The sequence below is a fragment of the Calliopsis andreniformis genome, unplaced genomic scaffold (genome assembly GCF_051401765.1).
Source record: "Calliopsis andreniformis isolate RMS-2024a unplaced genomic scaffold, iyCalAndr_principal scaffold0026, whole genome shotgun sequence".
In the NCBI taxonomy this organism is placed as follows: domain Eukaryota; kingdom Metazoa; phylum Arthropoda; class Insecta; order Hymenoptera; family Andrenidae; genus Calliopsis; species Calliopsis andreniformis.
Genome location: NW_027480435.1, coordinates 5,596,374 through 5,618,296, shown reverse-complemented (window position 1 = coordinate 5,618,296; position 21,923 = coordinate 5,596,374).

Below are 21,923 nucleotides of genomic sequence, written 5' to 3'. Positions count from 1 at the left end.
CAAGAGTTTTTCCGTCGTATAAAATGAATGATTGCGAACATTGTGAAAGTAATGGTCATTTCTACGTTCCTGGCAACCTACGCGTCACTCTAGGGCGTTGATCCACCAGATCGAATAGTTAGGGCCTAAGAAGACAACGCCCGAAGCATAAAATGCAAAATAAATAGAACAGTTTTTCCACTGTATAAAACGAGTAACTGTAACCAGTGTGAAAGTACTGGTCATTTCTACGTTCAGGGCTACCTAGGCTTCACTCTAGGGCGTCGGTCCATCAGATCGAATAGTTAGAGCCTTAGAAGTCGACGCCAGAAGCATAAAATACAATAAAGATGCAACTGTTTTTCCATCGTATAACAGGAATAATTGCAACAAGCGTGAAGGTAATGGTCATTTCTACGTTCCGGGCAACCTAGGCTTCACCCTATGGCGTTGTTCCACCAGGTGGAATAGTTAGGGCCTTAGAAGTCAACGCCAGAAGCATAAAATACAATATAAATACAACAGTTTTTCCATCGTATAAAACGAATAATTGCAACCAGTATGGAAGTTAACGTCATTTCTACTTTCCGGGCAACCTAGGCTTCACCATAGGGCGGTGCACCAACAGATTGAATAGCTAGGGCCTTAGAAGTCAACGCCGGAAGCATAAAATGCAATAAAAATACAACAGTTTTTCCATCGTATAAAAGGATTAATTGCAACCAGTTTGAAAGTGATGGTCATTTCTACGTTCCGGGCAACCTAGGCTTCACCCTAGGGCGTTGTTCCACCAGATGGAATAGTTAGGTCATAAGAAGTCAACGCCAGAAGCATTAAATACAATATAAATACAACGGCTTTCCCATCGTATAAAACGAATAATTGCAAACAGTGTGAAAGTAATGGCCATTTCTACGTTCCGGGGATCCTAGGCGTCACTCTAGGGCGTTGCTCCACCATATCTAATAGGTAAGGCCTTAGAAGTCAACGCCAGAAGCATAAAATACAATAAAAATGACACAGTTTTTCCATCGTATAGCATGACTAATTGCAACCAGTGCGAAAGTAATGATCATTTCGACTTTTCGGGCATCCTAGGCTTAACTCTGAGGCGTTGCTCCACCAGATCGAAGAGTTAGGGCCTTAGAAGTTAACGCCATAAGCATAAACTACAAAATAAATGCAACAGTCTTTCCATCGTATAAAACGAATAATTGCAACCTGTGTGATGGTTATGGACATATCTACGTTCCGGGCAACCTAGGCTTCACCGTAGGGCGTTGCTCCACCAAATCGGATAGTTAGGGCCTTAGAAGTCAACGCCCGAAGCATAAAATACAATATAAGTACAAGAGTTTTTCCGTCGTATAAAATGAATGATTGCGAACATTGTGAAAGTAATGGTCATTTCTACGTTCCTGGCAACCTACGCGTCACTCTAGGGCGTTGATCCACCAGATCGAATAGTTAGGGCCTTAGAAGACAACGCCCGAAGCATAAAATGCAAAATAAATAGAACAGTTTTTCCACTGTATAAAACGAGTAACTGTAACCAGTGTGAAAGTACTGGTCATTTCTACGTTCCGGGCTACCTAGGCTTCACTCTAGGGCGTCGGTCCATCAGATCGAATAGTTAGAGCCTTAGAAGTCGACGCCAGAAGCATAAAATACAATAAAGATGCATCTGTTTTTCCATCGTATAACAGGAATAATTGCAACAAGCGTGAAGGTAATGGTCATTTCTACGTTCCGGGCAACCTAGGCTTCACCCTATGGCGTTGTTCCACCAGATGGAATAGTTAGGGCCTTAGAAGTCAACGCCAGAAGCATAAAATACAATATAAATACAACAGTTTTTCCATCGTATAAAACGAATAATTGCAATCAGTATGGAAGTTAACGTCATTTCTACTTTCCGGGCAACCTAGGCTTCACCATAGGGCGGTGCACCAACAGATTGAATAGCTAGGGCCTTAGAAGTCAACGCCGGAAGCATAAAATGCAATAAAAATACAACAGTTTTTCCATCGTATAAAAGGATTAATTGCAACCAGTTTGAAAGTGATGGTCATTTCTACGTTCCGGGCAACCTAGGCTTCACCCTAGGGCGTTGTTCCACCAGATGGAATAGTCAGGTCATAAGAAGTCAACGCCAGAAGCATTAAATACGGTATAAATACAACAGCTTTTCCATCGTATAAAACGTATAATTGCAACCTGTATGAAAGTTATGGTCATTTCTACTTTCCGGGCAACGTAGGCTACACCCTAGGGCGTTGCTCCAACAGATTGAATAGTTAGGGCCTTAGAAGTCAACGCCCGAAGCATGAAATACAAAATAAATAGAACAGTTGTTCCATCATATAAAACGAATAATTGCTACCAGTGTGTAAGTTATTGTACTTTCTACATTCCGGGCAACCTAGGTTTCACTCTAGGGCGTTGCTCCACCAGATCAAACAGTTAGGGCCTAAGAAGTCAACGCCAGAAGCATAAAATACAATATAAATATAACAGTTTTTCCATCGTATAAAACGAATAATAGCAACCAGTGTGAAAGTTATGGTCATTTCTACGTTCCGAGCGGCCTAGGCTTCACTCTAGGGCGGTGCTCCACCAGATCAAACAGTTAGGGCCTTAGAAGTCAACGCCCGAAGCATTAAATACAAAATAAATAGAACAGTTTTTCCATTGTATAAAACGAATGATTGCTACCAGTGTAAAAGTTATGGTCATTTCTACGTCTCGGGCAACCTAGGCTTCACCATAGGCAGTAGTTCCACCAGATCGAACAGTTAGGGCATAAGAAGTGAACGCCAGAAGCATAAAATACAATATAAATACAACAGTTTTTCCATCATATAAAACGAATGAAAGCAACCAGTGTGAAAATTATGGTCATTTCTACGTTCCGGGCAACGTAGGCTTCACTCTAGGGCGTTGCTCCACCAGATCCTATAGTTAGGGCCTTAGATGTCAACGCCCGAAGCATAAAATACAAAATAAATAAAACAGTTTTTCCATCGTATAAAACGAATAATAGCAGCTAGTATGAAAGTTATGGTCATTTCTACTTTCCGGGCTACCTAGGCTTCCCCCTAGGGCGTTGCTCCAAGAGATAGAATAGATAGGGCCTTAGATGTCAACGCCCGAAGCATAGAATGCAATAAAAATACAACAGTTTTTCCATCGTATAACAGGAATAATAGCAACCAGTGTGAAAGGTATGGTCATTTCTACGTTCCGGGCAACCTATGCTTCAATCTAGGGCGTTGCTCCAACAGCTTGTATAGTTAGGGCCTTAGAAGTCAACGCCCGAAGCATAAAATGCAATAAAAATAAAACAGCTTTTCCATCGTATAAAACGAATAATTGCAACCAGTATGAAAGTTAACGTCATTTCTACTTTCCGGGCAACCTAGGCTTGACCCTAGGGCGTTGCTCCAACAGATTGAATAGTTGGGGCCTTAGAAGTCAACGCCCGAAGCATGAAATACAAAATAAATAGAACGGTTGTTCCATCGCCTAAAACGAATAATTGCTACCAGTGTAAAAGTTATGGTACTTTCGACATTTCGGGCAACCTAGGTTTCACTCTAGGGCGTTGCTCCACCAGATCAAACAGTTAGGGCCTTAGATGTCAACGCCAGAAGCATAAAATACAATAAAGGTGCAACAGTTTTTCCATCGTATAACAGGAATAACTGCAACCATGGTGAAAGTACTGGTCATTTCTACATTCCGGGTAACCGAGGTTTCACTCTAGGGCGTTGCTCCACGAGATCGAAAAGCTGGGTACTTAGAAATCAACGCCAGAAGAATAAAATACAATATAAGTACAACAGTTTTTCCATCGTATAAATTGAATATTTGCAAACATTGTGAAAGTAATGGTCATTTCTACTTTCCGGGCAACCTACGCTTCACCCTAGGGCGTTGTTCCACCAGATGGAATAGTAAGGGCCTAAGAAGTCAACGCCAGAAGAATAAAATGCAATATAAATATAACAGCTTTTCCATCGTATAAAACGGATAATTGCAACCAGTGTGAAAGTTATGGTCATTTCTACGTTCCGGGCAACCTAGGCTCCACCCTAGGGCGTTGTTCCACAAGATCAAACAGTTAGGGCCTTAGAAGTCAACGCCCGAAGCATAAAATGTAAAATAAATAGAACAGTTTTTCCATTGTATAAAACGAGTAATTGCTACCAGTGTAAAAGTTATGGTCATTTCTACGTTCCGGGCAACCTAGCCTTCACCCTAGGGCGTTGTTCCTCCAGATCGAATAGTAAGGGCCCAAGAAGTGAACGCCAGAAGCATAAAATACAATATAAATACAACAGTTTATCCATCATATAAAACGAATGATAGCAACCTGTGTGAAAGTTATGGTCATTTCTACGTTCCGGGCAACCTAGGCTTCACTCTAGGCCGTTGTTCCACCAGATCGAATAGTTAGGGCCTAAGAAGTGAACGCCAAAAGCATAAAACACAATATAAATACAACAGTTTTTCCATCATATAAAAGGAATGATTGCAACCAATGTGAAAGTTATGGTCATATCTACGTGCCGGGCAACCTAGGCGTCACTCTAGGGCGTTGCTCCACCAGATCGAATAGCTAGGGCCTTAGAAGTCAACGCCCGAAGCATAAAATACGAAATAAATAAAACAGTTTTTCCATCGTATAAAACGAATAATTGCTGCCAGTGTGAAAGTTATGGTCATTTCTACTTTCCGGGCAACCTACGCTTCACCCTAGGGCGTTGTTCCACCAGATGGAATAGTTAGGGCCTAAGAAGTCAACGCCAGAAGCATAAAATACGATATAAATACAACAGCTTTTCCATCGTATAAAACGTATAATTGCTATCAGTGTGAAAGTTATGGTCATTTCTACGTTCCGGGTAACCGAGGTTTCACTCTAGGGCGTTGCTCCACGAGATCGAAAAGCTGGGTACTTAGAAATCAACGCCAGAAGAATAAAATACAATATAAGTACAACAGTTTTTCCATCGTATAAATTGAATATTTGCAAACATTGTGAAAGTAATGGTCATTTCTACTTTCCGGGCAACCTACGCTTCACCCTAGGGCGTTGTTCCACCAGATGGAATAGTAAGGGCCTAAGAAGTCAACGCCAGAAGAATAAAATGCAATATAAATATAACAGCTTTTCCATCGTATAAAACGGATAATTGCAACCAGTGTGAAAGTTATGGTCATTTCTACGTTCCGGGCAACCTAGGCTCCACCCTAGGGCGTTGTTCCACAAGATCAAACAGTTAGGGCCTTAGAAGTCAACGCCCGAAGCATAAAATGTAAAATAAATAGAACAGTTTTTCCATTGTATAAAACGAATAATTGCTACCAGTGTAAAAGTTATGGTCATTTCTACGTTCCGGGCAACCTAGCCTTCACCCTAGGGCGTTGTTCCTCCAGATCGAATAGTAAGGGCCTAAGAAGTGAACGCCAGAAGCATAAAATACAATATAAATACAACAGTTTATCCATCATATAAAACGAATGATAGCAACCTGTGTGAAAGTTATGGTCATTTCTACGTTCCGGGCAACCTAGGCTTCACTCTAGGCCGTTGTTCCACCAGATCGAATAGTTAGGGCCTAAGAAGTGAACGCCAAAAGCATAAAACACAATATAAATACAACAGTTTTTCCATCATATAAAAGGAATGATTGCAACCAATGTGAAAGTTATGGTCATATCTACGTGCCGGGCAACCTAGGCGTCACTCTAGGGCGTTGCTCCACCAGATCGAATAGCTAGGGCCTTAGAAGTCAACGCCCGAAGCATAAAATACGAAATAAATAAAACAGTTTTTCCATCGTATAAAACGAATAATTGCTGCCAGTGTGAAAGTTATGGTCATTTCTACTTTCCGGGCAACCTACGCTTCACCCTAGGGCGTTGTTCCACCAGATGGAATAGTTAGGGCCTAAGAAGTCAACGCCAGAAGCATAAAATACGATATAAATACAACAGCTTTTCCATCGTATAAAACGTATAATTGCTATCAGTGTGAAAGTTATGGTCATTTCTACGTTCCGGGCAACCTAGGCTCCACCCTAGGGCGTTGTTCCACAAGATGAAATAGTTAGGGCCTTAGAAGTCAACGCCAGAAGCATAAAATACGATATAAATACAACAGCTTTTCCATCGTATAAAACGAATAATGGTAACCAGTGTGCCAGTTATGGTCATTTCTACGTTCCGGGCAACCTAGGCTTCACTCTAGGGCGTTCCTCCACCAGATTCGAATGGTTAGGTCCTAAGAAGTCAACGCCAGAAGCATAAAATACAATAAAGACGCAACAGTTTTTCCATCGTATAACAGGAATAATTGCAACCAGTGTGAAGGTAATGTTACGTTCGACGTTCCGGGCAACCTAGGCGACACTCTAGGGTGTTGCTCCACCAGACCAAATAGTTAGGGCCTAAGAAGTGAACGCCAGAAGCATAAAATACAATATAAATGCAACAGCGTTTCCATCGTATATAATGTATATTTGCAAACAGTGTGAAAGTAATGGTCATTTCTACGTTCCGGGCAACCTAGACTTCATTCTAGGGCGTTGTTCCACCAGATAGAACAGACAGGGCATAAGAAGTCAACGGCAGAAGAATAAAATACTATATAAGTACAACAGTTTTTCCATTGTATAAAGTGAATAATTGCAAACATTCTGAAAGTAATGGTCATTTCTATGTTCCGGGCAACCTAGACGTCACTCTAGGGCGTTGCTCCACCACATCGAATAGCTACGGCTTTAGAAGTCAACGCCAGAAGGAAAAAATGCAATAAAAATACAACAGTTTTTTCATCGTATAACAGGAATAATTGCAACAAGCGTGAAGGTAATGATCATTTCTACGTTCCGGGGATCGCAGGCTTCACTCTAGGGCGTTGTTCCACCAGATCGAATAGTTAGGGCGTAAGAAGTCAACGCCAGAAGCATAAAATGCAATATAAATATAACAGTTTTTTCATCGTATAAAACGAATAATAGCAACCAGTGTGAAGTTATGGTCATTTCTACGTTCCGGCAACCTAGGCTTCACTGTAGGGTGTTGCTCCGCCAGATCGAATAGGTAGGGCCTTAGAAGTCAACGCCCGAAGCTTGAAATGCAAAATAAATAGAACAGTTTTTCAATTGTATAAAACGAATAACTGCAACCAGTGTAAAAGTTATGGTTATTTCTACGTTCCGGGCAACCTAGGCTTCACCCTAGGGCGTTGCTCCAACAGATTGAATAGTTAGGGCCTTAGAAGTCAATGCCCGAACCATAAAATGCAAAAAAAATACAACAGTGTTTCCATCATATAACAGGAATAATTGCAACCAGTTTGAAATTGATGGCCAATTCTACGTTCCGGGCAACCTAGGCATCACTCTATTGCGTTGCTCCACCAGATCGAATAGTTAGTGCCTTAGAAGTCAACGCCAGAAGCATAAAATACAATATAAATACAACAGTTTTTCCATCGTATAATACGAATAATTGCAACCAGTATGAAACTTATGGACATTTCTACTTTCCGAGCAACCTAGGCTTCACCCGAGGGCGTTGCTAGAACAGATTGAATAGTTACGGCCTTAGAAGTCAGCGCCCGAACCATAAAATGCAAAAAAAATGCAACAGTGTTTCCATCATATAACAGGAATAATTGCAACCAGTTTGAACGTGATGGCCAATTCTACGTTCCGGGCAACCTAGGCTTCGCTCTAGGGCGTTGCTCCACCAGATCGAATAGGTAGTGCCTTAGAGGTCAACGCCAGAAGCATAAAATACGATATGAATACAACAGTTTTTCCATCGTATAAAACGAATAATTGCAACCAGTATGAAACTTATGGTCATTTCTACTTTCCGAGCAAGCTAGGCTTCACCCTAGGGCGTTGCACCAACAGATTGAATAGTTAGGGCCTTAGAAGTCAGCGCCCGAACCATAAAATGCAAAAAAAATACAACAGTGTATCCATCATATAACAGGAACAATTGCAACCAGTTTGAAAGTGATGGCCAATTCTACGTTCCGGGCAACCTAGGCTTCGCTCTAGGGCGTTGCTGCACCAGATCGAATAGGTAGTGCCTTAGAGGTCAACGCCAGAAGCATAAAATACGATATAAATACAACAGTTTTTCCATCGTATAAAACGAATAATTGCAACCAGTATGAAACTTATGGTCATTTCTACTTTCCGAGCCACCTAGGCTTCACCCTAGGGAGTTGCTCCAACACATTGAATAGTTAGGACCTTAGAAGTCAACGCCCGAACCATAAAATGCAAAAAAAATGCAACAGTGTTTCCATCATATAACAGGAATAATTGCAACCAGTTTGAAAGTGATGGTCAATTCTACGTTCCGGGCAACCTAGGCATCACTCTATTGCATTGCTCCACCAGATCGAATAGTTAGTGCCTTAGAAGTCAACGCCAGAAGCATAAAATACAATATAAATACAACAGTTTTTCCATCGTATAAAACGAATAGTAGCAACCAGTGTGAAAGTTATGGTCATTTCTACGTTCCGGGCAGCCTAGGTTTCACTCTAGGGCGTTGCTCCACCAGATCAAACAGTTAGGGCCTTAGAAGCCACCGCCCGAAGCATTAAATACAAAATAAATAGAACAGTTTTTCCATAGTATAAAACGAATAATTGCTACCACTGTAAAAGTTATGGTTATTTCTAAGTTCCGGGCAACCTAGGTTTCACTCTAGGGCGTTGCTCCACCAGATCGAATAGTTAGGGCCTTAGAAGTCAACGCCAGAAGCATAAAACACAATATAAATACAACAGCTTTTCCATCGTCTAAAACGAATAATTGCAACCAGTATGAAACTTATGGTCATTCTACTTTCCGAGCAACCTAGGCTTCACCCTAGGGCGTTGCTCCAACAGATTGAATAGTTAGGGCCTTAGAAGTCAACGCCCGAACCATAAAATGCAAAAAAAATACAACAGTGTTTCCATCATATAACAGGAATAATTGCAACCAGTTTGAAAGTGATGGCCAATTCTACGTGACGGGCAACCTAGGCTTCTCTCTAGGGCGTTGCTCCACCAAATGGAATAGTTAGTGCCTTAGAAGTCAACGCCAGAAGCATAAAATACGATATAAATACAACAGCTTTTCCATCGTATAAAACGTATAATTGCAACCAGTATGAAACTTATGGTCATTTCTACTTTCCGAGCAACCTAGGCTTCATCCTAGGGCGTTGCTCCAACGGATTGAATAGTTAGGGCCTTAGAAGTCAACGCCCGAACCATAAAATGCAAAAAAAATACAACAGTGTATCCATCATATAACAGGAACAATTGCAACCAGTTTGAAAGTGATGGCCAATTCTACGTTCCGGGCAACCTAGGCTTCGCTCTAGGGCGTTGCTGCACCAGATCGAATAGGTAGTGCCTTAGAGGTCAACGCCAGAAGCATAAAATACGATATAAATACAACAGTTTTTCCATCGTATAAAACGAATAATTGCAACCAGTATGAAACTTATGGTCATTTCTACTTTCCGATCCACCTAGGCTTCAGCCTAGGGAGTTGCTCCAACACATTGAATAGTTAGGGCCTTAGAAGTCAACGCCCGAACCATAAAATGCAAAAAAAATGCAACAGTGTTTCCATCATATAACAGGAATAATTGCAACCAGTTTGAAAGTGATGGCCAATTCTACGTTCCGGGCAACCTAGGCATCACTCTATTGCATTGCTCCACCAGATCGAATAGTTAGTGCCTTAGAAGTCAACGCCAGAAGCATAAAATACAATATAAATACAACAGTTTTTCCATCGTATAAAACGAATAGTAGCAACCAGTGTGAAAGTTATGGTCATTTCTACGTTCCGGGCAGCCTAGGTTTCACTCTAGGGCGTTGCTCCACCAGATCAAACAGTTAGGGCCTTAGAAGCCACCGCCCGAAGCATTAAATACAAAATAAATAGAACAGTTTTTCCATAGTATAAAACGAATAATTGCTACCACTGTAAAAGTTATGGTTATTTCTAAGTTCCGGGCAACCTAGGCTTCACCCTAGGCCGTTGTTCCACCAGATCGAATAGTTAGGGCCTAAGAAGGGAACGCCAGAAGCATAAAATACAATATAAATACAACAGTTTTTCCATCATATATCAGGAATAATTGCAAACAGTTTGAAAGTGATGGCCAATTCTACGTTCCGGGCAACCTAGGTTTCACTCCAGCGCGTTGCTCCACCAGACCGAATAGTTACGGCCTAGGAAGTCAACGCCAGAAGCATAAAATACGATATAAATACAACAGCTTTTCCATCGTATAAAACGAATAATTGCAAGCAGTATGAAACTTATGGGAATTTCTACTTTCCGAGCAAGCTAGGCTTCACCCTAGGGCGTTGCTCCACCAGATCGAATAGTTAGTGCCTTAGAAGTCAACGCCCGAAGCATTAAATACAAAATAAATAGAACAGTTTTTCCATAGTATAAAACGAATAATTGCTACCAGTGTAAATGTTATGGTTATTTCTACGTTCCGGGCAACCTAGGCTTCACTCTAGGGCGTTGTTCCACCAGATCGAATAGTAAGGGCCTAAGAAGTCAACGCCAGAAGCATAAAACACAATATAAATATAACAGTTTTTCCATCGTATAAAACGAATAAGAGCAACCAGTGTGAAAGTTATGGTCATTTCTACGTTCCGGGCAACCTAGGTTTCACTCTAGGGCGTTGCTCCAGCAGATAAACAGTCAGGGCCTAAGAAGCCAACGCCCGGAGCATTAAATACAAAAAAATAGAACAGTTTTTCCATAGTATAAAACGAATAATTGCTACCAGTGTAAAAGTTATGGTTATTTCTACGTTCCGGGCAACCTAGGCTTCACTCTAGGGCGTTGCTCCACTAGATCGAATAGTTAGTACCTTAGAAGTCAACGCCAGATGTATAAAATACAATATAAATACAACAGTTTTTCCATCGTATAAAACGAATAATTGCAACCAGTATGAAACTTATGGTCATTTCTACTTACCGAGCAACCTGGGCTTCACCCTAGGGCGTTGCTCCAACGGATTGAATAGTTAGGGCCTTAGAAGTCAACGCCCGAACCATAAAATGCAAAAAAAATACAGCAGTGTTTCCATCTTATAACAGGTATAATTGCAACCAGTTTGAAATTGATGGCCAATTCTACGTTCCGGGCAACCTAGGCATCACTCTATTGCGTTGCTCCACCAGATCGAATAGTTAGTGCCTTAGAAGTCAACGCCAGAAGCATAAAATACAATATAAATACAACAGTTTTTCCATCGTATAATACGAATAATTGCAACCAGTATGAAACTTATGGACATTTCTACTTTCCGAGCAACCTAGGCTTCACCCTAGGGCGTTGCTAGAACAGATTGAATAGTTACGGCCTTAGAAGTCAGCGCCCGAACCATAAAATGCAAAAAAAATGCAACAGTGTTTCCATCATATAACAGGAATAATTGCAACCAGTTTGAAAGTGATGGCCAATTCTACGTTCCGGGCAACCTAGGCTTCGCTCTAGGGCGTTGCTCCACCAGATCGAATAGGTAGTGCCTTAGAGGTCAACGCCAGAAGCATAAAATACGATATGAATACAACAGTTTTTCCATCGTATAAAACGAATAATTGCAACCAGTATGAAACTTATGGTCATTTCTACTTTCCGAGCAAGCTAGGCTTCACCCTAGGGCGTTGCACCAACAGATTGAATAGTTAGGGCCTTAGAAGTCAGCGCCCGAACCATAAAATGCAAAAAAAATACAACAGTGTATCCATCATATAACAGGAACAATTGCAACCAGTTTGAAAGTGATGGCCAATTCTACGTTCCGGGCAACCTGGGCTTCGCTCTAGGGCGTTGCTCCACCAGATCGAATAGGTAGTGCCTTAGAGGTCAACGCCAGAAGCATAAAATACGATATAAATACAACAGTTTTTCCATCGTATAAAACGAATAATTGCAACCAGTATGAAACTTATGGTCATTTCTACTTTCCGAGCCACCTAGGCTTCACCCTAGGGAGTTGCTCCAACAGATTGAATAGCTAGGGCCTTAGAAGTCAACGCCCGAACCATAAAATGCAAAAAAAATGCAACAGTGTTTCCATCATATAACAGGAATAATTGCAACCAGTTTGAAAGTGATGGCCAATTCTACGTTCCGGGCAACCTAGGCTTCACTCTAGGGCGTTGCTCCACCAGATCGAATAGTTAGTGCTTTAGAAGTCAACGCCAGAAGCATAAAATGCAATATAAATACAACAGTTTTTCCATCGTATGAAACGAATAATTGCAACCAGTTTGAAAGTGATGGCCAATTCTACCTTCCGGGCAACCTAGGTTTCACTCTAGGGCGTTGCTCCACCAGATCGAATAGTTAGGGCCTTAGAAGTCAACGCCAGAAGCATAAAACACAATATAAATACAACAGCTTTTCCATCGTCTAAAACGAATAATTGCAACCAGTATGAAACTTATGGTCATTCTACTTTCCGAGCAACCTAGGCTTCACCCTAGGGCGTTGCTAGAACAGATTGAATAGTTACGGCCTTAGAAGTCAGCGCCCGAACCATAAAATGCAAAAAAAATGCAACAGTGTTTCCATCATACAACAGGAATAATTGCAACCAGTTTGAAAGTGATGGCCAATTCTACGTTCCGGGCAACCTAGGCTTCGCTCTAGGGCGTTGCTCCACCAGATCGAATAGGTAGTGCCTTAGAGGTCAACGCCAGAAGCATAAAATACGATATGAATACAACAGTTTTTCCATCGTATAAAACGAATAATTGCAACCAGTATGAAACTTATGGTCATTTCTACTTTCCGAGCAAGCTAGGCTTCACCCTAGGGCGTTGCACCAACAGATTGAATAGTTAGGGCCTTAGAAGTCAGCGCCCGAACCATAAAATGCAAAAAAAATACAACAGTGTATCCATCATATAACAGGAACAATTGCAACCAGTTTGAAAGTGATGGCCAATTCTACGTTCCGGGCAACCTGGGCTTCGCTCTAGGGCGTTGCTCCACCAGATCGAATAGGTAGTGCCTTAGAGGTCAACGCCAGAAGCATAAAATACGATATAAATACAACAGTTTTTCCATCGTATAAAACGAATAATTGCAACCAGTATGAAACTTATGGTCATTTCTACTTTCCGAGCCACCTAGGCTTCACCCTAGGGAGTTGCTCCAACAGATTGAATAGCTAGGGCCTTAGAAGTCAACGCCCGAACCATAAAATGCAAAAAAAATGCAACAGTGTTTCCATCATATAACAGGAATAATTGCAACCAGTTTGAAAGTGATGGCCAATTCTACGTTCCGGGCAACCTAGCCTTCACTCTAGGGCGTTGCTCCACCAGATCGAATAGTTAGTGCCTTAGAGGTCAACGCCAGAAGCATAAAATACAATATAAATACAACAGCTTTTCCATCGTATAAAACGAATAATTGCAACCAGTATGAAACTTACGGTCATTTCTACTTTTCGAGCAAGCTAGGCTTCACCCTAGGGCGTTGCTCCAACAGATTGAATAGTTAGGGCCTTAGAAGTCAACGCCCGAAGCATAAAATGCAATAAAAATACAATAGTGTTTCCACCATATAACAGGAATAATTGGAACCAGTTTGAAAGTGATGGCCAATTCTACGTTCCGGGCAACCTAGGCTTCACTCTAGGGCGTTGCTCCACCAGATCGAATAGTTAGTGCTTTAGAAGTCAACGCCAGAAGCATAAAATGCAATATAAATACAACAGTTTTTCCATCGTATAAAACGAATAATTGCAACCAGTTTGAAAGTGATGGCCAATTCTACCTTCCGGGCAACCTAGGTTTCACTCTAGGGCGTTGCTCCACCAGATCGAATAGTTAGGGCCTTAGAAGTCAACGCCAGAAGCATAAAACACAATATAAATACAACAGCTTTTCCATCGTCTAAAACGAATAATTGCAACCAGTATGAAACTTATGGTCATTCTACTTTCCGAGCAACCTAGGCTTCACCCTAGGGCGTTGCTCCAACAGATTGAATAGTTAGGGCCTTAGAAGTCAACGCCCGAACCATAAAATGCAAAAAAAATACAACAGTGTTTCCATCATATAACAGGAATAATTGCAACCGGTTTGAAAGTGATGGCCAATTCTACGTGACGGGCAACCTAGGCTTCTCTCTAGGGCGTTGCTCCACCAAATGGAATAGTTAGTGCCTTAGAAGTCAACGCCAGAAGCATAAAATACGATATAAATACAACAGCTTTTCCATCGTATAAAACGTATAATTGCAACCAGTATGAAACTTATGGTCATTTCTACTTTCCGAGCAACCTAGGCTTCATCCTAGGGCGTTGCTCCAACGGATTGAATAGTTAGGGCCTTAGAAGTCAACGCCCGTACCATAAAATGCAAAAAAAATACAACAGTGTTTCCATCATATAACAGGAATAATTGCAACCAGTTTGAAAGTGATGGCCAATTCTACGTTCCGGGCAACCTAGGTTTCACGCCAGTGCGTTGCTCCACCAGACCGAATAGTTACGGCCTAAGAAGTCAACGCCAGAAGCATAAAATACGATATAAATACAACAGCTTTTCCATCGTATAAAACGAATAATTGCAACCAGTGTGAAAGTAATGGTCATTTCTACGTTCCGAGCACCCTAGGCGTCACTCTAGGGCGTTGCTCCACCACATCTAATAGCTACGGCCTTAGAAGTCAACGCCAGAGGCATAAAGTACAATATAAATGCAACAGCGTTTCCATCGTATAAAACGAATAATTGCAACCAGTGTGAAAGTTATGGTCAGTTCTACATTGCAAGCAACCCAGGATTCACTCTAGGGCGTTGCTGCACCAGATCGAATAGTTAGGTCCTTAGAAGTAAACGCCAGAAGCATAAAATACGATATAAATACAACAGCGTTTGCATCGTATAAAATGAATAATTGCAACCAGTGTGAAAGTTAACGTCATTTCTACATTCCGAGCAACCTAGGATTCACTCTAGGGCGTTGCTCCACGAGATCGAATAGTTAGGTCCTTAGAAGTAAACGCCAGAAGCATAAAATACGATATAAATACAACAGCCTTTCCATCGTATAAAAGGAATAATTGCAAACAGTGTGAAAGTAATGGTCATTTCTACGTTCCGGGCAAGCTAAGCTTCACCCTAGGCCCTTGTTCCACCAGATCGAATAGTTAGGGCCTAAGAAGTGAACGCCAGAAGCATAAAATGCAATAAAAATACAACAGTTTTTCCATCGTATAACAGGATTAATTGCAACCAGTTTGAAAGTAATGGTCCTTTCTCCTTTCCGGGCAACCTAGGCCTCACTCTAGGGTGTTGCTCCAACATATCGAATAGCTAGGTCCTTAGAAGTCAACGCCAGAAGCATAAAATACAATATAAATACAACAGTTTTTCCATCGTATAAAACGAATAATTGCAACCAGTCTGAAACTGATGGTCATTTCTACTTTCCGAGCAACCTAGGCTTCACCCTAGGGCGTTGCTCCAACAGATTGAATAGTTAGGGCCTTAGAAGTCAACGCCAGAGGCTTAAAGTACAATATAAATACAACAGCGTTTCCATCGTATAAAACGAATAATTGCAACCAGTGTGAAAGTTATGGTCATTTCTACATTCCGAGCAACCTAGGATTCACCCTAGGGCGTTGCTCCACCAGATCGAATAGTTAGGTGCTTAGAAGTAAACGCCAGAAGCATAAAATACGATATAAATACAACAGTGTTTCCATCGTATAAAACGAATAATTGCAACCAGTGTGAAAGTAATGGTCATTTCTACGTTCCGGGCAAGCTAGGCTTCACCCTAGGCCCTTGTTCCACCAGATCGAATAGTTAGGGCCTAAGAAGTGAACGCCAGAAGCATAAAATGCAATAAAAATACAACAGTTTTTCCATCGTATGTCAGGATTAATTGCAACCAGTTTGAAAGTGATGGTCATTCCTCCTTTCCGGGCAACCTAGGCTTCACTCTAGGGTGTTGCTCCAACAGATCGAATAGCTAGGGCCTTAGAAGTCAACGCCAGAAGCATAAAATAAAATATAAATACAACAGTTTTTCCATCGTATAAAACGAATAATTGCAGCCAGTATGAAACTGATGGTCATTTCTACTTTCCGAGCAACCTAGGCTTCACCCTAGGGCGTTGCTCCAACAGATTGAATAGTTAGGGCTTTAGAAGTCAACGCCCGAGGCATAAAATGCAATAAAAATACAACAGTGTTTCCATCGTGTATAACGAATAATTGCAGCCAGTTTGAAAGTGATGGCCAATTCTACGTTCCGGGCAACCTAGGTTTCAATCCAGGGTATTGCTCCACCAGATCGAATAGATAGTGCCTTAGAAGTCAAGGCTAGAAGCATAAAATACAGTATAAGTACAACAGTTTTTCCATCGTATAAAACGAATAATTGCAACCAGTATGAAACTGATGGTCATTTCTACTTTCCGAGCAACCTAGGCTTCACCCTAGGGCGTTGCACTAACAGATTGAATAGTTGGGGCCTTAGAAGTCAACGCCCGAAGCAAAAAATGCAATAAAAATACAACAGTGTTTTCATCGTGTAAAACGAATAATTGCAACCAGTATGAAACATATGGTCATTTCTACGTCCCGCGCAACCTAGGCTTCACTCTAGGGCGTTGCTCCACCAGATCGAATAGTTAGTGCCTTAGAAGTCAACGCCAGAAGCATAAAATACAATATAAATACAACAGCTTTTCCAACGTATAAAACGAATAATTGCAAGCAGTATGAAACTTAAGGTCATTTCTACTTTCCGAGCAACCTAGGCTTCACCCTAGGGCGTTGCTCCAACAGATTGAATAGTTAGGGCCTTAGAAGTCTAAGCCCAAACCTTAAAATGCAAAAAAAATACAACAGTGTTTCAATCATATAACAGGAATAATTGCGACCAGTTTGAAAGTGATGGCCAATTCTACGTTCCGGGCAACCTAGGCTTCACTCTAGGGCGTTGCTCCACCAGATCGAATAGTTAGCGCCTTAGAAGTCAACGCCAGAAGCATAAAATACAATATAAATACAACAGTTTTTCCATCGTATGAAACAAATAATTGCAACCAGTATGAAACTTATGGTCATTTCTACTTTCCGAGCAACCTAGGCTTCACCGTAGGGCGTTGCTCCAACGGATTGAATACTTAGGGCCTTAGAAGTCAACGCCCGAACCATAAAATGCAAAAAAAATACAACAGTGTTTCCATCATATATCAGGAATAATTGCAACCAGTTTGAAAGTGATGGCCAATTCTACGTTCCGGGCAACCTAGGATTCACTCCAGGGCGTTGCTCCACCAGACCGAATAGCTACGGCCTAAGAAGTCAACGCCAGAAGCATAAAACACGATATAAATACAACAGCTTTTCCATCGTATAAAACGAATAATTGCAACCAGTATGAAACTTATGGTCATTTCTACTTTCCGAGCAACCTTGGCTTTACCCTAGGGCGTTGCTCCAACAAATTGAATAGTGAGGGCCTTAGAAGTCAACGCCCGAACCATAAAATGCAAAAAAAATACTACAGTGTTTCCATCATATAACAGGAATAATTGCAACCAGTTTGAAAGTGATGGACAATTCTACGTTCCGGGCAACCTAGGTTTCACACCAGGGCGTTGCTCCACCAGACGGAATAGTTACGGCCTAAGAAGTCAACGCCAGAAGCAAAAAGTACGATATAAATACAACAGCTTTTCCATCGTATAAAACGTATAATTGCAACCAGTGTGAAAGTAATCATCATTTCTACGTTCCGAGCACCCTAGGCGTCACTCTAGGGCGTTGCTCCACCACATCTAATAGCTACGGCCTTAGAAGTCAACGCCAGAGGCATAAAATACAATATAAATACAACAGCGTTTCCATCGTATAAAACGAATAATTGCAACCAGTGTGAAAGTTATGGTCAGTTCTACATTCCGAGCAACCTAGGAATCACTCTAGGGCGTTGCTCCACCAGATCGAATAGTTAGGTCCTTAGAAGTAAACGCCAGAAGCATAAAATACGATATAAATACAACAGCTTTTCTATCGTATAAAAGGAATAATTGCAAACAGTGTGAAAGTAATGGTCATTTCTACGTTCCGGGCAAGCTAGGCTTCACCCTAGGCCCTTGTTCCACCAGATCGAATAGTTAGGGCCTAAGAAGTGAACGCCAGAAGCATAAAATGCAATAAAAATACAACAGTTTTTCCATCGTATAACAGGATTAATTGCAACCAGTTTGAAAGTGATGGTCATTCCTCCTTTCCGGGCAACCTAGGCTTCACTCTAGGGTGTTGCTCCAACAGATCGAATAGCTAGGGCCTTAGAACTCCACGCCAGAAGCATAAAATAAAATATAAATACAACAGTTTTTCCATCGTATAAAACGAATAATTGCAGCCAGTATGAAACTGATGGTCATTTCTACATTCCGAGCAACCTACGCTTCACCCTAGGGCGTTGCTCCAACAGATTGAATAGTTAGGGCTTTAGAAGTCAACGCCCGAGGCATAAAATGCAATAAAAATACAACAGTGTTTCCATCGTGTATAACGAATAATTGCAACCAGTTTGAAAGTGATGGCCAATTCTACGTTCCGGGCAACCTAGGTTTCAATCCAGGGTATTGCTCCACCAGATCGAATAGATAGTGCCTTAGAAGTCAAGGCTAGAAGCATAAAATACAATATAAATACAACAGTTTTTCCATCGTATAAAACGAATAATTGCAACCAGTATGAAACTTATGGTCATTTCTACTTTCCGAGCAACCTAGGCTTGACCCTAGGGCGGTGCTCCAACAGATTGAATAGTTAGGGCCTTAGAAGTCAACGCCCGAACCATAAAATGCAAAAAAAATACAACAGTGTTTCCATCATATAACAGGAATAATTGCAACCAGTTTGAAAGTGATGGCCAATTCTACGTTCCGGGCAACCTAGGTTTCACACCAGGGCGTTGCTCCACCAGACGGAATAGTTACGGCCGTAGAAGTCAACGCCAGAGGCATAAAATACAATATAAATACAACAGCGTTTCCATCGTATAAAACGAATAATTGCAACCAGTGTGAAAGATATGGTCATTTCCACATTCCGAGCATCCTAGGCTTCACTCCAGGGCGTTGCTCCACCAGATCGGATAGTTAGGTCCTTAGAAGTAAACGCCAGAAGCATAAAATACGATATAAATACAACAGCTTTTCCATCGTATAAAAGGATTAATTGCAACCAGTTTGAACGTGATAGTCATTTCTCCTTTCCGGGCAACCTAGGCTTCACTCTAGGGCGTTGCTCCACTAGATCGAACAGCTAGGGCCTTAGAAGTCAACGCCAGAAGCATAAAATACAATATAAATACAACAGTTTTTCCATCGTATAAAACGAATAATTGCAACCAGTATGAAACTTATGGTCATTTCTACTTTCCGAGCAACCTAGGCTTCACCCTAGGGCGTTGTTTCAACAGATTGAATAGTTAGGGCATTAGAAGTCAACGCCAGAAGCATAAAATACAATATAAATACAACAGTTTTTCCATCGTATAAAACGAATAATTGCTACCAGTATGAAAGTTATGGTCATTTCTACGTTCCGGGCAACCTAGGCTTCACTCTATGGCGTTCTTCCACCACATCGAATAGCTACGGCCTCAGAAGTCAACGCCTGAAGCATAAAATACAATAAAAATACAACAGTCTTTCCAACCTATAACAGGAATAATTGCAACCCGTGTGAAAGTGATGGTCATTTGTACGTTCCAGGCAACCTAGGCTTAACTATAGGGCTTTGGTCCACCAGATCGAATTGTTAGTGCCTAAGAAGTCAACGCCAGAAGCATAAGATACAATATAAATATAACAGTTTTTCCATCGTATAATACGAATAATTGCAACCAGTATGAAGGTTATGGTCATTTCTACTTTCCGGGCAACCTAGGCTTCACCCTAGGGCGTTGTTCCAACAGATTGAATAGTTAGGGCCTTAGAAGTCAACGCCCGAAGCATGAAATACAAAATAAATAGAACAGTTTTACCATCTTATAAAACGAATAATTGCAACCAGTATGAAAGTTGACGTCATTCCTACTTTCCGGGCAACCTAGGCTTCACCCTAGGGCGTTGCTCCACCAGATCGAATAGTTAGTGCCTTAGAAGTCAAAGCCAGAAGCATAAAATACAATATAAATACAACAGCTTTTCCATCGTATAAAACGAATAATTGCAACCAGAATGAAACTTATGGTCATTTCTACATTCCGAGCAACCTAGGATTCACTCTAGGGCGTTGCTCCACCAGATCGAATAGATAGTGCCTTAGAAGTCAACGCTAGAAGCATAAAATACCATATAAATACAACAGTTTTTCCATCGTATAAAACGAATAATTGCAACCAGTATGAAACTTATGGTCATTTCTACATTCCGAGCAACCTAGGCTTCACTCTAGGGCGTTGCTCCACCAGACCGAATAGCTACGGCCTAAGAAGTCAACGCCAGAAGCATAAAACACGATATAAATACAACAGTTTTTCCATCGTATAAAACGAAAAATTGCAACCAGTATGAAACTTATGGTCATTTCTACTTTCCGAGTAACCTAGGCTTCACCCTAGGGCGTTGCTCCAACAGATTGAATAGTTAGGGCCTTAGAAGTCTACGCCCGAACCATAAAATGCAAAAAAAATACAAGAGTGTTTCCATCATATAACAGGAATAATTTCGACCAGTTTGAAAGTGATGGCCAATTCTACGTTCCGGGCAACCTAGGCTTCACTGTAGGGCGTTGCTCCACCAGATCGAATAGTTAGTGCCTTAGAAGTCAACGCCAGAAGCATAAAATACAATATAAATACAACAGTTTTTCCATCGTATGAAACAAATAATTGCAACCAGTATGAAGCATATGCTCATTTCTACTTTCCGAGCAACCTAGGCTTCACCCTAGGGCGTTGCTCCAACGGATTGAATAGTTAGGGCCTTAGAAGTCAACGCCCGAACCATAAAATGCAAAAAAAATACAACAGTGTTTCCATCATATAACAGGAATAATTGCAACCAGTTTGAAAGTGATGGCCAATTCTACGTTCCGGGCAACCTAGGTTTCACTCCAGGGCGTTGGTCCACCAGACCGAATAGTTACGGCCTAAGAAGTCAACGCCAGAAGCATAAAATACGATATAAATACAACAGCTTTTCCATCGTATAAAACGAATAATTGCAACCAGTGTGAAAGTAATGGTCATTTCTACGTTCCGGGCAACCTAGGCTTCTCTCTAGGGCGTTGCTATACCAGATCGAATAGATAGTGCCTTAGAAGTCAACGCCAGAAGCATAAAATACAATATAAATGCAACAGTTTTTCCATCGTATAAAACGAATAATTGCTACCAGTATGAAAGTTATGGTCATTTCTACGTTCCGGGCAACCTAGGCTTCACTCTAGGGCGTTGCTCCAACAGATCGAATAGCTAGGGCCTTAGAACTCAACGCCAGAAGCATAAAATAAAATATAAATACAACAGTTTTTCCATCGTATAAAACGAATAATTGCAGCCAGTATGAAACTGATGTTCATTTCTACTTTCCGAGCAACCTAGGCTTCACCCTAGGGCGTTGCTCCAACAGATTGAATAGTTAGGGCTTTAGAAGTCAACGCCCGAGGCATAAAATGCAATAAAAATACAACAGTGTTTCCATCGTGTATAACGAATAATTGCAACCAGTTTGAAAGTGATGGCCAATTCTACGTTCCGGGCAACCTAGGTTTCAATCCAGGGTATTGCTCCACCAGATCGAATAGATAGTGCCTTAGAAGTCAAGGCTAGAAGCATAAAATACAATATAAATACAACAGTTTTTCCATCG